Here is a 20,201-nt window from a genome sequence, read left to right on the forward strand (position 1 = left end):
TGACGCGCTGTGCACTGCATGGAATGGCGACATCAGATTCATTGATGCTTGAGAATCAAACAAATATGACGATGAGATTTAAAATCAAAATCTCATTGAACATTTCAAACAATGTATTGCAGGAAGAGGGGGAAAGCATGTATGACGAATAGAAGGTGGTGGCACAGATCAAATAGACCTGTGTGCGAAAACTTATCACAAATTTCACATTGAATGGAACAGTTTAATCAGGCTGGAGGAAGCAGACATGGCAGCTCAGACTTTTTGAATTTGAGCATTCTGTTCGTAAACATCAGCAAAAGTGTGGGAAACATGTTTATTCTTTCTCTTTTATTGCACAGAACCATACGATTAGACTGTTTTGATGAGGAATTTAAAGATTACGAGTCCCATCCGTTTGACCCACAGTTTGGTACCATAGGTTGGTACAATCTTCGTTCGAGAAGGAAAAGGGATGTTCCAGATACAGAAAATCGTCAAGCCATTTACTACAAAGTCTGTGTCTGGTTAGTATTAATTAATGCAGTTAACATTTTTAGCTCGACATGATTGCACAATGGAGTCAATAATAAAATTCGATCTGATATTCCACATAAATTTTAAGTGGATATTAAAGCAGCTCATTTCTTTTTCACGCTGTCTGCTGCTTTTAAGAATGGTTGTCTTATTGTCGAAATGTTTAGCTTTGACTCCATGGCTTCTTCCATTAGCTCACATTGAAACAGATGTTTCTTCAGCCAAAAATGCACGTTTACCCGGTGATGACTAACCTTCCCCTGAAATCCCCTGCGGTCGCTCCCCTGAAAAACAACTATACCGTTTTGGATACTGTTCCGGGGGACGACTTACCAGGGGCATGCAGGAGGGTCCAGGTCTCTGGCACAGAGTCTGTCCCTCTTGCACGGAAGGGAAGCGGGGATAGGAAGAGAGTGATAGTCACTGGGGACTCAATAGTTTGAGGGACTGATAGAAGATTTGATGGGAAGGAAAGACACTCACGATTGGTGTGTTGCCTACCAGGTGCCAGGGTCTGTGATGTCTCGGATAGTGTGTTTCGGGTCCTGAGGGGAGAGGGTGACCAGCCCCAAGTCGTGGTCCACGTAGGCACCAACGACATAGGTAGAAAGAGTGATAGGGATGTCAGGCAGGATTTGAGGGAGCTATGGTGGAAGTTGAGAGCTAGAACAAACAGAGTGGTCATCTCTGGTTTGTCACCCGTACCACATGATAGCGAGGCAAAGAACAGGGAGAGATTTCAGCTGAAGACGTGGCTGCAGGGATGGTGCAGGTGGGAGGGCTTCAGGTACATGGACAAGTGGGGCTCATTCTGGGGAAGGTGGGACCTGTACAAACAGGACGGTCTCCACTTGAACCAGAGGGGCACGAATATCCTGGGTGGGAAATTGGCTCGTGCCATTCGGTTGGATTTAAACGAGCTCGGAAGGGGGATGGGAAACTGAGGTGTAGTCCTAGTACACAGGAGGATGAGCGTCGGGAGGACATGGTCAGGACCTCACTGTCACAGAAGTGTGCTGGCAGACAGCAAGCTTGATTGAAGTGTGACGACTTTAATGCCAGGAGTATCCAGAATAATGTCGGTGAGCTTGCAGCTTGGATAGGTACCTGGGACTTCGATGTTGTGGCCATTTCGGAGACATGGATAGAGCAGAGTCAGGAATGGATGTTGCAGGTTCCAGGGTTTAGATCTTTGATTAAGGTCAGGGAAGGTGGTAAAAGAGGGGGAGGTGTGGCTTTGTTGGTCAAGGACAGTATAACGGCAGCTGAAAGAACCTTTGAGGACTCGTCTACTGAAGTGGTATGGGCTGAGTTTGCCAAGGAAGGTTTGTCGACTGAGTCAGTGTGGGTGGAAGTTCGGAACAGCAAGGCAGCAGTCACTTGACTGGGGGTTTTCTACAGACCCCAGATAGCAGTTGGGAGATCGAAGAACTCATTGGCCGGCAGATTGTTGAAAAGTGCAAACGGCTCAGGGTTGTTGTTATGGGTGACTTCAACTTTCCCAATATAGATTGAAACCTCCTTAGTGCAGATGGTTTGGATGGAGCCGTTTTTGTCAGGTGTGTTCAGGAGGGTTTCCTTCCTCAGTATGTGGACAGGCCGACGAGGCGGGAGGCCATTTTGGATTTGGTGCTCGGCGATGAGCCAGGACAGGTGTCAGATCTCGTGGTGGGAGAGCACTTTGGCGACAGTGACCACAACAGCCTCTCATTTACTATAGCCGTGGAAAGGGAAAGGAGCAGTTACCAGGGGAAGATATTTAACTGGGGTAAAGGAAACTATGACGCTATCAGACAGGAGTTGGGAAGTACAGATTGGGAGCAATTGTTCCACAGAAAGGGCACAGCAGACATGTGGAGGCTGTTCAAGGAGCAGTTGTTGCGAGTGATGTATAAATTTGTTCCTCTGAGACAGGTAAGAAGGGGTAAGATTAAGGAGCCTTGGATGACGGGTACAGAGGTGCTTCTTGTCAAAAAGAAAAAGGCAGCGGACGTAAGGTGGAGGAAGTGAGGGTCTGGCACAGCTTTAGAGTATTACAGGCTTGCTCGGAAGGGGCTCAAAAGATATTGCGTGTACAATTGTTACCTGTTACAACCTTTGCGTCCACGCTTGCTCATTCAATGGTGTCAAGATGCTAGCAGTGCATGTACCTTCTCCATCCCATAATGCCGTCAGCTCACACAAGACATAGTCCTTACTTAAAATCTTCTGATCAACCAAAGTTCATTGTAATGGACATTTTAGTTATCTGTCATAAAACGAAAACTGATTCTGACTGGCATGACCTGCAGTGCAAATGAATATAACTTGCGAAACAAGATTCCTTATGGGCTTGCATCCACTACAGATAATTGCTTTTCAAAGACGTTGCATACATGCATTTTTTTCTCCTATCACCTTAGATTTTTTTTTGTTTATGCATGTTGTGTGGGTTTCCAGTCAGGCCCATAAACACAGGTTGATGCAGTGACTGTTATAACACGGTATTGACGGAGAATTTGTGATCTTTGGAGTTTCATTCCAGTGTCTGAAGGAGTGCACCATCAAGCCACTTCAGATCTCTACTGGTGACCATATTGTTGCAAGTTTTCAAGTGTTACCAATGGTCACATAAAATATGGCCTTTTTGTTGTTGCACTATTCATCTTAACTGCACCTTATCTAGTATTTAGGCTTGGAAACAATTTTAATTTTTTTGATTTACTAATTCAGAATCATTTATGATTGTTGTCATGATATCTACAATATGTTATTTTGGTTGGACATACAGGATTGGATCTGTCTTTCCCCAAATAAAGTATGCGCTTATAAAACCCCTTATGGTCAAGGTAGTTGCTCAGTTGTTAGAGCTGCTCATGCACTGGGGAGCCAATTGAGATTCCAGTCTTGGGTAATTATCTGTGTGGAATTGACACGTCCTCCCCGCGTCTGCGAGGGGCTTCTGCCAGGTGCTGCAGTTTCCTCCCATTGTTCAAAGATGTGCAGGTCCTTATATGTGATTTGTGAAGCATTTCTTCAATGTTTCAATCCTGCCAGCATCCAGTGCCTTGGACAAAATAACTGGAGATGAATAAAAGATACTGGCCTTTTGACACCATTTCCTGCTGGATTTTCATCAATCCTGCTTAATATCGGTGACAACTTCCATGACCTTTTTGATGCTATGTCTGAATTGACAGTCTGGTTCCAAATATTTGTTGTGCAGTATTTCAAGGTCTCTGTTACAGCATACCCATGAATGTCCACTTCAAAAGATACTTTCATATCATAGAATCCCTACAGTGTGGAAACAACCCCCTTTTGACCCAACAAGTCCACAGCCACCCTCCAAAGAGCATCTCACCCTGACCCATCCCTCGACCCTTTCCTCGGTAACCCTACATTTCCCATGACTAACACACTGAATCTACACATCCCTAAACACAATGGGCAAGTTTGGCATGGCCCATACACCTAGCCTGCACATCTTTGGACTGTGGGAGGAAACCAGAGCACCCAGCAGGAACCCATGCAGGCATGGGCAGAATGTACAAACTCCGCACAGAAGATCGCCCAACGGTGGGATCGAACCTGGGTCCCTGGCGCTGAGAGTCAGCAGTGCTAACCACTGAGCCACCGTGCTGCCCTTGGAGTTAGACAGAGCTTGCTTGTTCCTGGGTGGCCTCAAACTGCCAACCTCCACTTCGTGGCAAAAGTGCTGACCAACTGCACTCATCTTCACTGGTTTTTGCTTTGTATCATTGAATTCAATCCTTCAAACTCTATGATAAATATTTAAATTTCCATTGATATTTGAGGGTTTTTAGTACACAGTATTGGTTTATTATGTTTTATTGCTAAATAATGAATATTGTATGTATATGCAAATGGGCAAGTTGGTAACGATGCAGTCCACAGACCTGGAGGATAATAACACTGTCCTTCAATCGCCCACAATGCCCTCTGCAAATTGGTCGAAAACAAAAATTTCCATAAAATTCATCTCTCCTCCCGTCAGTCAATCAAAATTAATTCAGGATTTTGTGCAGGCCAATAACTGTAAGATTACGTGAGCCTAAACAAAACTACTGGCTCATATTAGTTCAGTAAAGTGAAAGGGCTACAATAGAGGCAGTAGGAACTGCAGATGCTGGAGAATCTGAGATAAGAAGGTGTAAAGCTGGATGAACACAGCAGGTCAAGCAGTATCATCCGGCTCTACACCTTGTTATCTCAGATTCTCCAGCGCCAATTTTCTGAAGCAGGGTCTCGTCCCGAAACATCAGCTTTCTTGCTCCTCTGATGCTGCTTGACCTGCTGTGTTCATCTAGCTCTCCACCTTGGGCAACAGTAGAGTATGTTTTAAGTCACTAGATATGTTACGTGGGTTTGTCTTCCTTAGTTTGGAGTTAGTGGAACCGAAAAAGATGTCTCCCTCACAGCGTTTGTGACAAAAGAATTGCATCGTTCCTTGGCGGCCTTTCAACAGAAGAATATTCAGAGATTTCCCGAGTGGTAAGAATGTAACTTCTTTTACTTCTCTTTATCTCACTTTTTCCAACAATTGGAAAATAGATTTTAGAAATAACATCGAGCTGATGAAGTGTGAAAAGAATAATAATTCCAAGCAGTGGTGGGAGCTGGTCAGTGAGGTGGGAGGAGTGGATTGTTGGGAGAGAAGGCGGACAGGTCATGGAGGCGGGGATGAGGGGAGGAACTAGTCTTGGGGTGAGGCTGGCGGGTGGGGAGATTTTGAGGGTGGCAAAGTCCACATTGAGGCTATTGAGTTGGAAGCTCCCGAGGTGGAATATGAGGTGCTGCTCCTCCAGTTTCTGGGTGGTGTGATTGTGACACTGGAAGAGGCCCAGGATGGACATGTCGTTCAGGGAGTGGGAGGGGGAGTTGAAGTGATGCAATGATTTGGATATGAAAATAGAAGGTGTGGTTAGTAAGTTTCCCAATGATTGAAGGTGTAGTAGCCAGCCAAGAAGGTCACCTCAGAATACAATGGGACATTGACAAGGGCCAATAAACTGAGGAGTGGCAGATTGAGTTGAGGTTAGATAAATGTGAGGTGCTACATTTTGGAAAGGCAAATCAGGGCAGCACGTATACACTGAAGGTTGTGCGGAGTGTTGCTTAATAAAGAGACGCTGGAGTGCAGTTTCGTAGTTCCATCAAACTACAGCCACTGGTAGAAAGGATATGAAGGAGACATTTGGTGTGCTCGCCTTTATCGGTCAGTGCATTGAGGATAGGAGTTGGGAGATCACTTAGCAGCCATATAGGACATTGATTCGGCTGCTTTTGGAATACTGCAATCGATTTTGGTCTCCTTGTGAGAGGAAGGATGTCGGCGCAACATTGAGGGCCGAAGGGCCTGTTCTGCGCTGTATTGTTGTATGTTGTAAACTTGAAAGGGTTCAGAGAAGATCTACAAGGTTGTTACGAGCATCGGAGGTTGGAGGTATACCGTGGGCTTGAATAGGCAGCTATTTCTTGGAACTTTGGAGTTCAGGGCTGACCATATGGAAGTTTATACAATTACGAGGGACGTGGATAGAGCGAACAGCCAAGATCTTTTCCCCGGGTTGCTGGAATCCAAAACTGGAGGGAATAGGTTAAAAATGAGAGAGGGAAGATTTAAAATGGACCGGATTTTTTTCATAGTGGTGCATGTATGGAATGAGCTGCCAGAGGAAGTGGTGGAGGCTTGTACGTTTAAAAGGCATGTGGATGGGTATATGAATAGGATGGGTTGAGAGGAATATGGGCCAAATGCTGGCAAATGGGACTAAATTAACTTAGGATATCTGGTCAACATAGACAAATTGGGCCAAAGGATCTGTTTCCCTACTGTACATCTCTCTGACTCTAAGTGTCTTTCTTCTGAACCACGTGGCCCATAATTAGAAAAACTTGAATCAGGATTTGGGAATGTGACAATTCTAATTGGATCTGTTTGATGAAATTAACTCTGTCAGTAATGGTGGTTGAATTATGATTTATCAAATTTGAGTTTATTGCAGCATCTTATAGAATAGAGGAAACACAAGTAATCAAAATTGAAAATCAAAACTTGGTAAAATTTTGCATTGGAAATACATGACCAGCCATTGGAGGAGATTCATGACCATTGCATTCAAGTGAGAACAACAAATGCGATTCAGTGACTCAGCGAAACGGGATGCAGTGACTCAGTGAAATTGGATGCAGTGACTGAGGGTAATGGGATGCAGTGACTGAGTGAAATGGGATGCAGTGACTCAGTGAAATGGGATGCAGTGACTGTATGAACTGGGATGCAGTGACTGAGGGAAATGGGATGCAGTGGCTTGTGGGAATGGGATGCCGTGAGTGACAAAAGGAGATGCAGTGACTGTGGGAAATGGGATGCAGTGACTGAGGGAAAGGAGATTCACTGACTGTGGGAAATGGGATTCAGTGACTCTTGGTAATGGGATGCAGTGACTGAGGGTAATGGGATGCAGTGACTGAGGGTAATGGGATGCAGTGAGTGAGGGTAATGAGATGCAGTGACTGCAGGAAAGGAGATGCAGTGACTGCGAGAAAGGAGATGCACTGACTTAGGGAAAGGAGATGCAGTGACTGAGTGAGATGGGATGCAGTGACTGAGTGAGATGGGATGCAGTGACTGAGTGGAATGGAATGCAGTGATTGAAGGAAATGGGGGCAGTGACCAATGGATATGGGATGCAGTGACTGAGTGAACTGGGATTCAGTGACTGAGCGAAATGGGATGCAGTGACTGAGGGTAATGGGATGCAGTGACTGATGGTAATGGGATGCAGTGACTGATGGTAATGGGATGCAGTGACTGAGGGTAATGGGATGCAGTGCCTGATGGTAATGGGATGCAGTGTCTCAGTGAAATGGGGTGCAGTGTCTCAGTGAAATGGGATGCAGTGACTGAGTGAAATGGGATGCTGTGGCTGTGAACTGGGATGCAGTGTCTGTTTGAAATGGGATCCTGCGACGGAAGTTAATGGGATGCAGTGACTGAGTGAAATGGGATGCTCTGACTGAGTGAAATGGGATGCTGTGACTTAGGGACATGGGATGCTGTGACTGAGGGTAATGCGATGCAGTGACTGAGGGAATGGAGATGCAGTGACTGTGGGAAATGGGTTGCAATGACTGAGTGAAATGTGATGCAGTGACCGAGTGAAATGTGATGCAGTGACTGAGTGAAATGGGATGCTGTGACAGAGGGAAAGGAGACGCACTGAATGTGGGAAATGGGATGCAGTGACTGAGTGAAATGGGGTGCAGTGACTGAGTGAAATGGGATGCAGTGACTGACTGAAATGGGATGGAGTGACTGAGGAAAGGAGATGCAGTGACGATGGGAAATGGGATGCAGTGACTGCCTGAAATGGGATGCAGTGACTGAATGAAATGGGATGGAGTGACTGACTGAAATGGGATGGAGTGACTGAGTGAAATGGGAGTCAGTGACTGAGTGAAATGGGATGCAGTGACTGAGTGAAATGGGATGCAGTGACTCAGTGGAATGGGATGCAGTGACTGAGGGAAAGGTGATTCAGTGACTGTGGGAAATGGCAAGCTGTGACTGAGGAAAGGAGATGCAGTGACTGTGGGAAATGGGACGCAATGACGGAGGGAAATGGGACGCAGTGACTGAGTGAAATGGGATGCAGTGACTGAGTGAAGTGTGATGCAGTGACTGAGTGAAATGGGATGCCGTGGCTGAGTGAAATGGGATGCCGTGGCTGAGTGAAATGGGGAGCAGTGACTGAGGGAAATGGGAAGCAGTGACTGAGGGAAATGGGATGCAGTGACTGAGTGAAATGGGATGCAGTGACTGAGTGAAATGGGACGCATTGACTGAGTCAAATGGGACGCAGTGACCGAGTGAAACGGGGTGCAGTGACCGAGTGAAACGGGGTGCAGTGACTGAGGGAAATGGGAGGCAGTGGCTGAGTGAAATGGGATGCAGTCAATGAGGGAAATGGGATGCAGTGATGGATGGTAATGGGATGCAGTTACTGAATGAAATGGGATGTGGTGACTGAATGAAATGGGGTGCAGTGACTGAGGGAAATGGGAGGCAGTGACTGAATGAAATGGGATGCAGTGACTTTGGGAAATGGGAGGCAGTGGACGGAGTGAAATGGGATGCAGTGGCTGAGTGAAATGGGATGCAGTGGCTGAGTGAAATGGGATGCAGTGACTGATTGAAATGGGATGCAGTGACTTTGGGAAATGGGATGCAGTGGCTGAATGGAATGGGATGCAGGGCCTGAGGGAAATGGGATGCTGTGACTCAGTGGAATGGGATGCAGTGACTGAGGGAAAGGTGATTCAGTGACTGTGGGAAATGGCAAGCCGTGACTGAAGAAAGGAGATGCAGTGACTGTGGGATATCGGACACAATGACGAAGGAAAATGGCACGCAGTGACTGAGTGAAATGGGATGCCGTGGCTGAGTGAAATGGGATGCCGTGGCTGAGTGAAATGGGATGCCGTGGCTGAGTGAAATGGGAAGCAGTGACTGAGGGAAATGGGATGCAGTGATTGAGGGAAATGGGACGCAGTGACGGAGTGAAATGGGATGGAGTTACTGAATGAAATGGGATGCAGTCACTGAGTGAAATGGGGTGCAGTGACTGAATGAAATGGGGTGCAGTGACTGAGTGAAATGGAATGCGGTGACTGTGGGGAATAGGGTGCGGTGACTAACGGAAACGGATGCACTGTCTCAGCTGAATAGTGTTCACTGTCTTCGTTAAATGGGATGCAGTGACTGAGGGAAAGGACATGCAGTGAATGTGGGAAATTGGATGCAGTGACTGAGGGAAATGGGAGGGAGTGACTGACTGAAATGGGAGGGAGTGACTGACTGAAATGGGAGGGAGTGACTGACTGAAATGGGAGGCAGTGACTGAGTGAAGTGGGAGGCAGTGACTGAGTGAAATGGGAGGCAGTGACTGAGTGAAGTGGGAGGCAGTGACTGAGTGAAGTGGTTGGCAGTGACTGAGTGAAGTGGGATACAGTGACTGAGTGAAATGGGTGGCAGTCACTGAGTGAAATGGGATGCTGTGACTGAGGGTAATGTAATGCAGTGACTGAGTGAAATGCGATGCAGTTAATGGCAAAAGGAGATGCAGTGACTGAGTGAAGTAGGTGGCAGTGACTGAGTGAAATGGGTGGCAGTGACTGTGTGAAGTGGGAGGCAGTGACTGTGTGAAGTGGGAGGCAGTGACTGAGGGGAATGGGATGCAGTGACTGAGGGAAATGAGATGCAGTGACTGAGGGGAAGGAGATGCAGTGACTATGGGAAATGGAATGCTGTGTCTGAGTGTAATGGGATGCACTGTCTCAGTTAAATGGGATGCAGTGACTGAGTGAAATGGGAGGCAGTGACTCAGTGAAATGGGAGGCAGTGACTGAGTGAAATGGGATGCTGTGACTGAGGGTAATGTAATGCAGTGACTGAGTGAAATGCGATGCAGTTAATGGCAAAAGGAGATGCAGTGACTGAGTGAAGTAGGGGGCAGTGACTGAGTGAAATGGGAGGCAGTGACTGTGTGAAGTGGGAGGCAGTGACTGTGTGAAGTGGGAGGCAGTGACCCGGTGAAATGGGATGCAGTGACTGAGTGAAGTGGGAGGCAGTGATTGCGTGAAGTGGGACGCAGTGACTGAGTGAAATGGGATGCACTCACTGAGTGAAATGGGATGCTGTGACTGATGGAAATGGGATGCAGTGACTGAGGTTAATGGGATGCAGTGACTGAGTGAAATGGAATGCAGTGACTGTGGGAAATGGGTTGCAGTGACTGTGGGAAATGGGACGCAGTGACTGAGTGTAATGGGACGCAGTGACTGAGTGTAATGGGACGCAGTGACTGAGTGTAATGGGACGCAGTGGCTGAGTGTCATGGGACGCAGTGACTGAGTGTAATTGGACGAATTGACTGAGTGAAATGGGACGCAGTCACTGAGTGAAATGGGATGCTGTGACTGAGGGAAATGTGATGCACTGTCTGTGTGAAATGTGATGCAGTGACTGAGGGTAATGGGATGCAGTGGCTGATGGAAATGGGTTGCAGTGACTGAGTGAAATGGAATGCAGTGACTGATGGAAATGGAATGCAGTGACTGATGGAAATCTCATGCAGTGACAGGGAAAGGAGATGCAGTGACTGTTAATGTGGGATGCTGTGACTGAGGGAAATGGATGCACTGTCTCAGTTGAATAGGATTCACTGTATCCGTTAACTGGGATGCAGTGCCTGAGTGAAATTGGATGCAGTGCCTGAGTGAAATGGGCTGCAGTGCCTGAGTGAAATGGGATGCAGTGACTGATGGAAATGGGATGCAGTGACTGAGGGAAAGCAGATGCAGTGCCTGTGGAAACGGGATGCTGTGACTGAGTGTAATGGGTTGCAGTGACTGAGTGAAATGGGATGCAGTGACTGAGTGAAATGGAATGCCGAACTGAGGGAAGTGGGTTGCAGTGACTGAGTGAAATGGGATGCCATGGACTGAGTGAAATCGGATGCAGTCAATGTGGGAAATGGGATGCAGTGACTGAGGGAAATGGGATGCAGTGACTGAGGGAAAGCAGATGCAGTGCCTGTGGAAACGGGATGCTGTGACTGAGTGTAATGGGTTGCAGTGACTGAGTGAAATGGGATGCAGTGACTGAGTGAAATGGAATGCCGAACTGAGGGAAGTGGGATGCAGTGACTGAGTGAAATGGGATGCCATGGACTGAGTGAAATCGGATGCAGTCAATGTGGGAAATGGGATGCAGTGACTGAGGGAAATCGATTGCAGTGACTGAGAAAATGGGATTCAGTACCTGACGGAAATTGAATGCAGCATCAGTGAGAAAGGGGATGCAGTGACTGAGTGAAATGGGATGCAGTGACTGAGGGAAATGGGATGCAGTGACTGTGGGAAATGGGATGGAGGGACTGACGGAAATGGGACGCTCTGACTGTGTGTAATGGGACGCACTGACTGAGTGTCATGTGATGCAGTGAATAAGTGAAACTGAATGCAGTTACTGTGTGAATTGGGATGCAGTGGCTGTGTGAGTTGGGATGCAGTGACTGAGTGAAATGAGATGCAGTGACTGAGTGAAATGGAAAGCATTGGCTGATGGAAATGGGATGCAGTTGCTGAGTGAAATGGGATGCAGTGGCTGAGTTAAATGTGATGCAGTGGACGGAGTGAAATGGGAGGCAGTGACTTAGTAAAATGGGTTGCAGTGACTGAGGGGAATGGGATGCAGTGGCTGAGGGGAATGGGATGCAGTGGCTGATGGAAATGGGATGCAGTGACTGAGGGGAAGGATATGCAGTGACTGTGGGAAATGGAATGCTGTGTCTGAGTGTAATGGGATGCACTGTCTCAGTTCAATGAGATTCTCTGTCTCAGTTAAATGGGATGCAGTGACTGAGTGAAATGGGAGGCTCTGACTGAGTGAAGTGGGATGCTGTGACTTGGGGACATGGGATGCTGTGACTGAGGGTAATGCGATGCAGTGACTGAGGGAATGGAGATGCAGTGACTGTTTGAAATGGGTTGCATTGACTGAGTGAAATGGGATGCTGTGACAGAGGGAAAGGAGACGAACTGAATGTGGGAAATGGGATGCAGTGACTGAGTGAAATGGGGTGCAGTGACTGAGTGAAATGGGATGCAGTGACTGACTGAAATGGGATGGAGTGACTGAGGAAAGGAGATGCAGTGACGATGGGAAATGGGATGCAATGACTGCGTGAAATGGGATGCAGTGACTGAATGAAATGGGATGGAATGACTGACTGAAATGGGATGGAGTGACTGAGTGAAATGGGATGGAGTGACTGAGTGAAATGGGAGTCAGTGACTGAGTGAAATGGGAGTCAGTGACTGAGTGAAATGGGAGGCAGTGACTTTGGGAAATGGGATGCAGTGACTGAGTGAAATGGGGTGCAGTGACTGAGTGAAATGGGACGCAGTGACTGAGTGAAATGGGACGCAGTGACTGAGTGAAATGGGACGCAGTGACTGAGTGAAATGGGACGAATTGACTGAGTGAAATGGGACGAATTGACTGAGTGAAATGGGATGCAGTGACTGAGTGAAATGGGATGCAGTGACTGAGTGAAATGGGATGCCGTGACTGTGGGGAATAGGGTGCGGTGACTGAGGGAAATGGATGCACTGTCTCAGTTGAATAGGATTCAGTGCCTCCGTTGAATAGGATGTAGTGACTGAGTCAAATGGGATGCTGTGACTGAGTGAAATGGGATGCAATGTCTGAGTGAATATGATGAAGTGGCTGAGTGAAATGGGGATGCAGTGACTGAGGAAAATGAGATGCAGTGACTGAGGAAAATGAGATGCAGTGACTGAGGGAAAGGAGATGCAGTGACTGTGGGAAATGGAGTGCTGTGACTGAGGGTAATGGGATGCACCGTCTCAGTTCAATGAGATTCACTGTCTCAGTTAAATGGAATGCAGTGACTGAGTGAAACGGGATTCTCTGACTGAGTGAAATGGGATGCTGTGACTGAGGGAAAGGAGATGCAGGGACTGTGCGAAATCGATTGCAGTGACTGTGGGAAATCGATTGCAGTGACTGTGGGAAATCGATTGCAGTGACTGTGGGAAATCGTTTTCAGTGACTGTGGGCAATGGGTTCCAGTGACTGAGGGAAATGGGACGCACTGACTGAGGGAAATGGGACGCACTGACTGAGGGTAATAGGACGCACTGACTGAGTGAACTGGGACGCAGTGACTGAGGGAAATGGGAAGCAGTGACTGCGGGAAATGGCATACCGTGACTGATGGAAATGGGATGCAGTGTCTGAGGGAAAGGAAATGAAGTGACTGTCGGAAATGGTATGCAGTGACTGAGGGAAATGGGATACAGTGACTGAGTGCAATGGGGTGCAGTCACTGAGCGAAATGGGATGCAGTGACTGAGGGAAATGGGATGCAGTGACTGATTGAAATGGGATGCAGTGACTGATTGAAATGGGATGCAGTGACTGAGTGAAATGGGATGCAGTGACTGAGTGAAATGGGATGCAGTGACTGATTGAAATGGGATGCAGTGACTGCGTGAAATGGGATGCAGTGACTGAGGGAATTGGGATGCAGTGGCTGAAGGAAAGGAGACGCAGTGACTTTTGGAAACGGGTTGCAGTGATTGAGTGAAATAGGATGCAGTGATTGAGTGAAATGCGATGCAGTGACTGAGTGAAATGGGAGTCAGTGACTGAGTGACATGGGATGCAGTGGCTGAGTGAAATGGGGTGCAGTGGCTGAGTGAAATGGGATGCTGTGCCTCAGTGGAATGGGATGCAGTGATTGAGGGAAAGGTCATTCAGTGACTGTGGGAAATGGCAAGCTGTGACTGAGGAAAGGAGATGCAGTGACTGTGGGAAATGGGAAGCAATGACGGAGGGAAATGGGATGCAGTGGCTGAGTGAAATGGGATGCCGTGTCTGTGGGAAACGGGATGCAGTGACTGTGGGAAATGTGATGCAGTGACTGAGGGAAATGGGATTCAGTGACTGCGTGAAATGGGATGCAGTGACAGCGTGAAATGGGATGCAGTGACTGAGATAAATGGGATGCAGTGACTGAGGGAAAGGAGATGCAGTGCCTGTGGAAACGGGATGCTGCGACTGAGGGTAATGGGTATGCAGTGACTGAGTGAAATGTGATGCAGTGACTGAGTGAAATGTGATGCAGTGGACGGAGTGAAATGGGATGCAGTCGCTGAGTGAAATGGAATGCAGTGGCTGAGTGAAATGGGATACAGTGGCTGAGTGAAATGGGATGCAGTGACTTTGGGAAATGGGATGCAGTGGCTGAATGGAATGGGATGCAGGGCCTGAGGGAAAGGTGATTCAGTGACTGTGGGAAATGGCAAGCCGTGACTGAAGAAAGGAGTTGCAGTGACTGTGGGAAATCGGACACAATGACGGAGGAAAATGGCACGCAGTGACTGAGTGAAATGGGATGCCGTGTCTGAGTGAAATGGGATGCCGTGGCTGAGTGAAATGGGACGCAGTGACGGAGTGAAATGGGATGTAGTTACTGAATGAAATGGGTTGTAGTGACTGAATGAAATGGGGTGCAGTGACTGAGTGAAATGGAATGCGGTGACTGTGGGGAATAGGGTGCGGTGACTAACGGAAACGGATGCACTGTCTCAGCTGAATAGTGTTCACTGTCTTCGTTAAATGGGATGCAGTGACTGAGGGCAAGGACATGCAGTGAATGTGGGAAATTGGATGCAGTGACTGAGGGAAATGGGAGGGAGTGACTGACTGAAATGGGAGGGAGTGACTGAGTAAATTGGGTGGCAGTGACTGACTGAAATGGGAGGCAGTGACTGAGTGAAGTGGGAGGCAGTGACTGAGTGAAGTGGGAGGCAGTGACTGAGTGAAGTGGGAGGCAGTCACTGAGTGAAGTGGGAGGCAGTCACTGAGTGAAATGGGATGCTGTGACTGAGGGTAATTTAATGCACTGACTGAGTGAAATGCGATGCAGTTAATGGCAAAAGGAGATGCAGTGACTGAGTGAAGTAGGTGGCAGTGACTGAGTGAAATGGGTGGAAGTGACTGTGTGAAGTGGGAGGCAGTGACTGTGTGAAGTGGCATGCAGTGACCCGGTGAAATGGGATGCAGTGACTGAGTGAAGTGGGAGGCAGTGACTGAGGGGAATGGGATGCAGTGGCTGATGGAAATGGGATGCAGTGACTGAGGGAAATGAGATGCAGTGACTGAGGGGAAGGAGATGCAGTGACTATGCGAAATGGAATGCTGTGTCTGAGTGTAATGGGATGCACTGTCTCAGTTAAATGGGATGCAGTGACTGAGTGAAATGGGATGCTCTGACTGAGTGAAGTGGGATGCTGTGACTTAGGGACATGGGATGCTGTGACTGAGGGTAATGCGATGCAGTGACTGAGGGAATGGAGATGCAGTGACTGTGGGAAATGGGTTGCAATGACTGAGTGAAATGTGATGCAGTGACCGAGTGAAATGTGATGCAGTGACTGAGTGAAATGGGATGCTGTGACAGAGGGAAAGGAGACGCACTGAATGTGGGAAATGGGATGCAGTGACTGAGTGAAATGGGATGCAGTGACTGACTGAAATGGGATGGAGTGACTGAGGAAAGGAGATGCAGTGACGATGGGAAATGGGATGCAGTGACTGCCTGAAATCGGATGCAGTGACTGAATGAAATGGGATGGAGTGACTGACTGAAATGGGATGGAGTGACTGAGTGAAATGGGAGTCAGTGACTGAGTGAAATGGGAGTCAGTGACTGAGTGAAATGGGAGGCAGTGACTGATTGAAATGGGAGGCAGTGACTGAGGAAAGGAGATGCAGTGACGATGGGAAATGGGATGCAGTGACTGCCTGAAATCGGATGCAGTGACGATGGGAAATGGGATGCAGTGACTGCCTGAAATCGGATGCAGTGACTGCCTGAAATCGGATGCAGTGACTGAATGAAATGGGATGGAGTGACTGAGTGAAATGGGATGGAGTGACTGAGTGAATGGGAGTCAGTGACTGAGTGAAATGGGAGTCAGTGACTGAGTGAAATGGGAGTCAGTGACTGATTGAAATGGGAGGCAGTGACTGAGGGGAATGGGAGGCAGTGACTGAGTGAAATGGGATGCAGTGGCTGAATGGAATGGGATGCAGGGACTGAGGGAAATGGGATGCTGTGACAGGGTAATGGGTATGCAGTGACTGTGGGAAATGGGATGCAGTGACTGAGTGAAATGGGATGCAGTGGCTGAATGGAATGGGATGCAGGGACTGAGGGAAATGGGATGCTGTGACTCAGTGGAATGGGATGCAGTGACTGAGGGAAAGGTGATTCAGTGACTGTGGGAAATGGCAAGCTGTGACTGAGGAAAGGTGATGCAGTGACTGTGGGAAATGGGACGCAATGACGGAGGGAAATGGGACGCAGTGACTGAGTGAAATGGGATGCAGTGACTGAGTGAAGTGGGATGCAGTGACTGAGTGAAATGGGATGCCGTGGCTGAGTGAAATGGGATGCCGTGGCTGAGTGAAATGGAAAGCAGTGACTGAGGGAAATGGGATGCAGTGACTGAGGGAAATGGGATGCAGTGACTGAGTGAAATGGGACGCATTGACTGAGTCAAATGGGACGCAGTGACCGAGTGAAACTGGGTGCAGTGACTGAGGGAAATGGGAGGCAGTGGCTGAGTGAAATGGGATGCAGTCACTGAGGGAAATGGGATGCAGTGATGGATGGTAATGGAATGTCGTGACTGAATGAAATGGGGTGCAGTGACTGAGGGAAATGGGAGGCAGTGACTGAGTGAAATGGGAGGCAGTGACTGAATGAAATGGGATGCAGTGACTTTGGGAAATGGGATGCAGTGACTGAGTGAAATGGGAGGCAGTGACTGAGTGAAATGGGATGTCGTGGACGGAGTGAAATTGGATGCAGTGACTGAGTGAAATGTGATGCAGTGGCTGAGTGAAATGGGATACAGTGGCTGAGTGAAATGGGATGCAGTGACTGATTGAAATGGGATGCAGTGACTTTGGGAAATGGGATGCAGTGACTCAGTGGAATGGGATGCAGTGACTGAGGGAAAGGTGATTCAGTGACTGTGGGAAATGGCAAGCCGTGACTGAAGAAAGGAGATGCAGTGACTGTGGGAAATCGGACACAATGACGGAGGAAAATGGCACGCAGTGACTGAGTGAAATGGGATGCCGTGGCTGAGTGAAATGGGATGCCGTGGCTGAGTGAAATGGGAAGCAGTGACTGAGGGAAATGGGATGCAGTGACTGAGGGAAATGGGATGCAGTGACTGAGGGAAATGGGACGCAGTGACGGAGTGAAATGGGATGCAGTTACTGAATTAAATGGGATGTAGTGACTGAATGAAATGGGGTGCAGTGACTGAGTGAAATGGAATGCGGTGACTGTGGGGAATAGGGTGCGGTGACTAACGGAAACGGATGCACTGTCTCAGCTGAATAGTGTTCACTGTCTTCGTTAAATGGGATGCAGTGACTGAGGGAAAGGACATGCAGTGAATGTGGGAAATTGGATGCAGTGACTGAGGGAAATGGGAGGGAGTGACTGACTGAAATGGGAGGGAGTGACTGACTGAAATGGGAGGGAGTGACTGACTGAAATGGGAGGGAGTGACTGAGTGAAATGGGAGGGAGTGACTGACTGAAATGGGAGGGAGTGACTGAGTAAATTGGGAGGCAGTGACTGAGTGAAATGGGAGGGAGTGACTGAGTGAATTGGGAGGCAGTGACTGAGTGAATTGGGAGGCAGTGACTGAGTGAATTGGGAGGCAGTCACTGAGTGAAATGGGATGCACTCACTGAGTGAAATGGGATGCTGTGACTGATGGAAATGGGATCCTGTGACTAAGGTTAATGGGATGCAGTGACTGAGTGAAATGGGATGCAGTGACTGAGTGAAATGTGATGCAGTGGCTGAGTGTAATGGGACGCAGTGACTGAGTGTAATGGGACGCAGTGACTGAGTGTAATGGGACGCAGTGACTGAGTGTAATGGGACGAATTGACTGAGTGAAATGGGACGCAGTCACTGAGTGAAATGGGATGCCGTGACTGAGTGAAATGTGATGCAGTGCCTGTGGAAACGGGATGCTGCGACTGAGGGTAATGGTATGCAGTGACTGTGGGAAATGGGATGCAGTGACTGAGTGAAATGTGATGCAGTGGCTGAATGGAATGGGATGCAGGGACTAAGGGAAATGGGATGCTGTGACTCAGTGGAATGGGATGCAGTGACTGAGGGAAAGGTGATTCAGTGACTGTGGGAAATGGCAAGCTGTGACTGAGGAAAGGAGATGCAGTGACTGTGGGAAATGGGACGCAATGACGGAGGGAAATGGGACGCAGTGACTGAGTGAAATGGGATGCAGTGGCTCAGTGAAATGGGATGCAGTGACTGAGGGAAATGGGATGCAGTGACTGAGGGAAATGGGACGCAGTGACTGAGGGAAATGGGACGCAGTGGCTGAGTGAAATCGGACGCATTGACTGAGTGAAATGGGACGCAGTGACCGAGTGAAACGGGGTGCAGTGACTGAGGGAAATGGGATGCAGTGACTGAGTGAAATGGCAGGCAGTGACTGAGTGAAATGGGATGCAGTGACGGAGTGAAATGGGATGCAGTGACGGAGTGAAATGGGATGCTGTGACCGATGGAAATGGGATACTGTGACTGAGGTTAATGGGATGCAGTGACTGAGTGAAATGGGATGCAGTGACTGAGTGAAATGGGATGCAGTGACTGTGGGAAATGGGTCGCAGTGACTGAGTGTAATGGGACGCAGTGACTGAGTGTAATGGGACGAATTCACTGAGTGTAAAGGGACGAATTGACTGAGTGAAATGGGACGCAGTCACTGAGTGACATGCGATGCCGTGACTGAGTGAAATGTGATGCAGTGCCTGTGGAAACGGGATGCTGCGACTGAGTGAAATGGGATGCAGTGGCTGAATGGAATGGGATGCAGGGACTGAAGGAAATGGGATGCTGTGACTCAGTGGAATGGGATGCAGTGACTGAGGGAAAGGTGATTGAGTGACTGTGGGAAATGGCAAGCTGTGACTGAGGAAAGGAGATGCAGTGACTGTGGGAAATGGGACGCAGTGACTGAGTGAAATGGGATGCAGTGGCTCAGTGAAATGGGATGCAGTCACTGAGTGAAATGGGATGCCGTGGCTGAGTGAAATGGGATGCCGTGGCTGAGTGAAATGGGAAGCAGTGACCGAGGGAAATGGGATGCAGTGACTGAGGGAAATGGGATGCAGTGACTGAGTGAAATGGCAGGCAGTGACTGAGTGAAATGGCAGGCAGTGACTGAGTGAAATGGGAGGCAGTGACTGAGTGAAATGGGAGGCAGTGGCTGAGTGAAATGGGATGCAGTGACGGATTGAAATGGGATGCAGTTACTGAATGAAATGGGATGTAGTGACTGAATGAAATGGGGTGCAGTGACTGAGGGAAATGGGTGCAGTGACTGAGGGAAGTGAGTGCAGTGACTCGGGGTAATGGGATGCACTGACTGAGTGAAATTTGATGCAGTGGCTGAGTGAAATGTGATGCAGTGGCTGAGTGAAATGGGATGCAGTCACTGAGTGAAATGGGATGCAGTGATGGATGGCAATGGGATGCAGTGACTGAGTGAAATGGGATGCAGTGACTGAGTGAAATGGGATGCACTGAGAGTGAAATGGGATGCAGTGAGTGAGTGAAATGGGAAGCAGTGACCGCGGGAAATGGAATGCGGTGACTGTGGGGAATAGGGTGCGGTGTCTAACGGAAACGGATGCACTGTCTCAGCTGAATAGTATTCACTGTCTTCATTAAATGGGATGCAGTGACTGAGGGAAAGGACTTGCAGTGTGTGTGGGAAATTGGATGCAGTGACTGAGGGAAATGGGAGGGAGTGACTGACTGAAATGGGAGGGAGTGACTGACTGAAATGGGAGGGAGTGACTGAGTGAATTGGGAGGCAGTGACTGAGTGAAATGGGAGGCAGTCACTGAGTGAAATGGGAGGCAGTCACTGAGTGTAATGGGATGCAGTGACTGAGTGAAATGCGATGCAGTTAATGGCAAAAGGAGATGCAGTGACTGAGTGAAGTGGGTGGCAGTG

The 20,201-nt window shown here is 48.4% G+C and overlaps 1 long non-coding RNA gene across 1 annotated transcript in view; it reads left to right on the forward strand.

Annotated features, from left to right (window-relative positions):
* The first annotated feature begins 383 nt into the window (after window positions 1-383).
* The window catches only part of LOC132207767 (uncharacterized), a 46,961-nt gene continuing 27,143 nt past the window's right edge, over window positions 384-20,201 (forward strand). The window contains exons 1-2 of the long non-coding RNA XR_009443792.1: window positions 384-506; window positions 4,898-5,010. This is a non-coding gene — a long non-coding RNA (uncharacterized LOC132207767). The remainder of the gene's footprint in view (window positions 507-4,897; window positions 5,011-20,201) is intronic.

Source organism: Stegostoma tigrinum, unplaced genomic scaffold (assembly GCF_030684315.1).
Source record: "Stegostoma tigrinum isolate sSteTig4 unplaced genomic scaffold, sSteTig4.hap1 scaffold_151, whole genome shotgun sequence".
In the NCBI taxonomy this organism is placed as follows: Eukaryota; Metazoa; Chordata; class Chondrichthyes; order Orectolobiformes; family Stegostomatidae; genus Stegostoma; species Stegostoma tigrinum.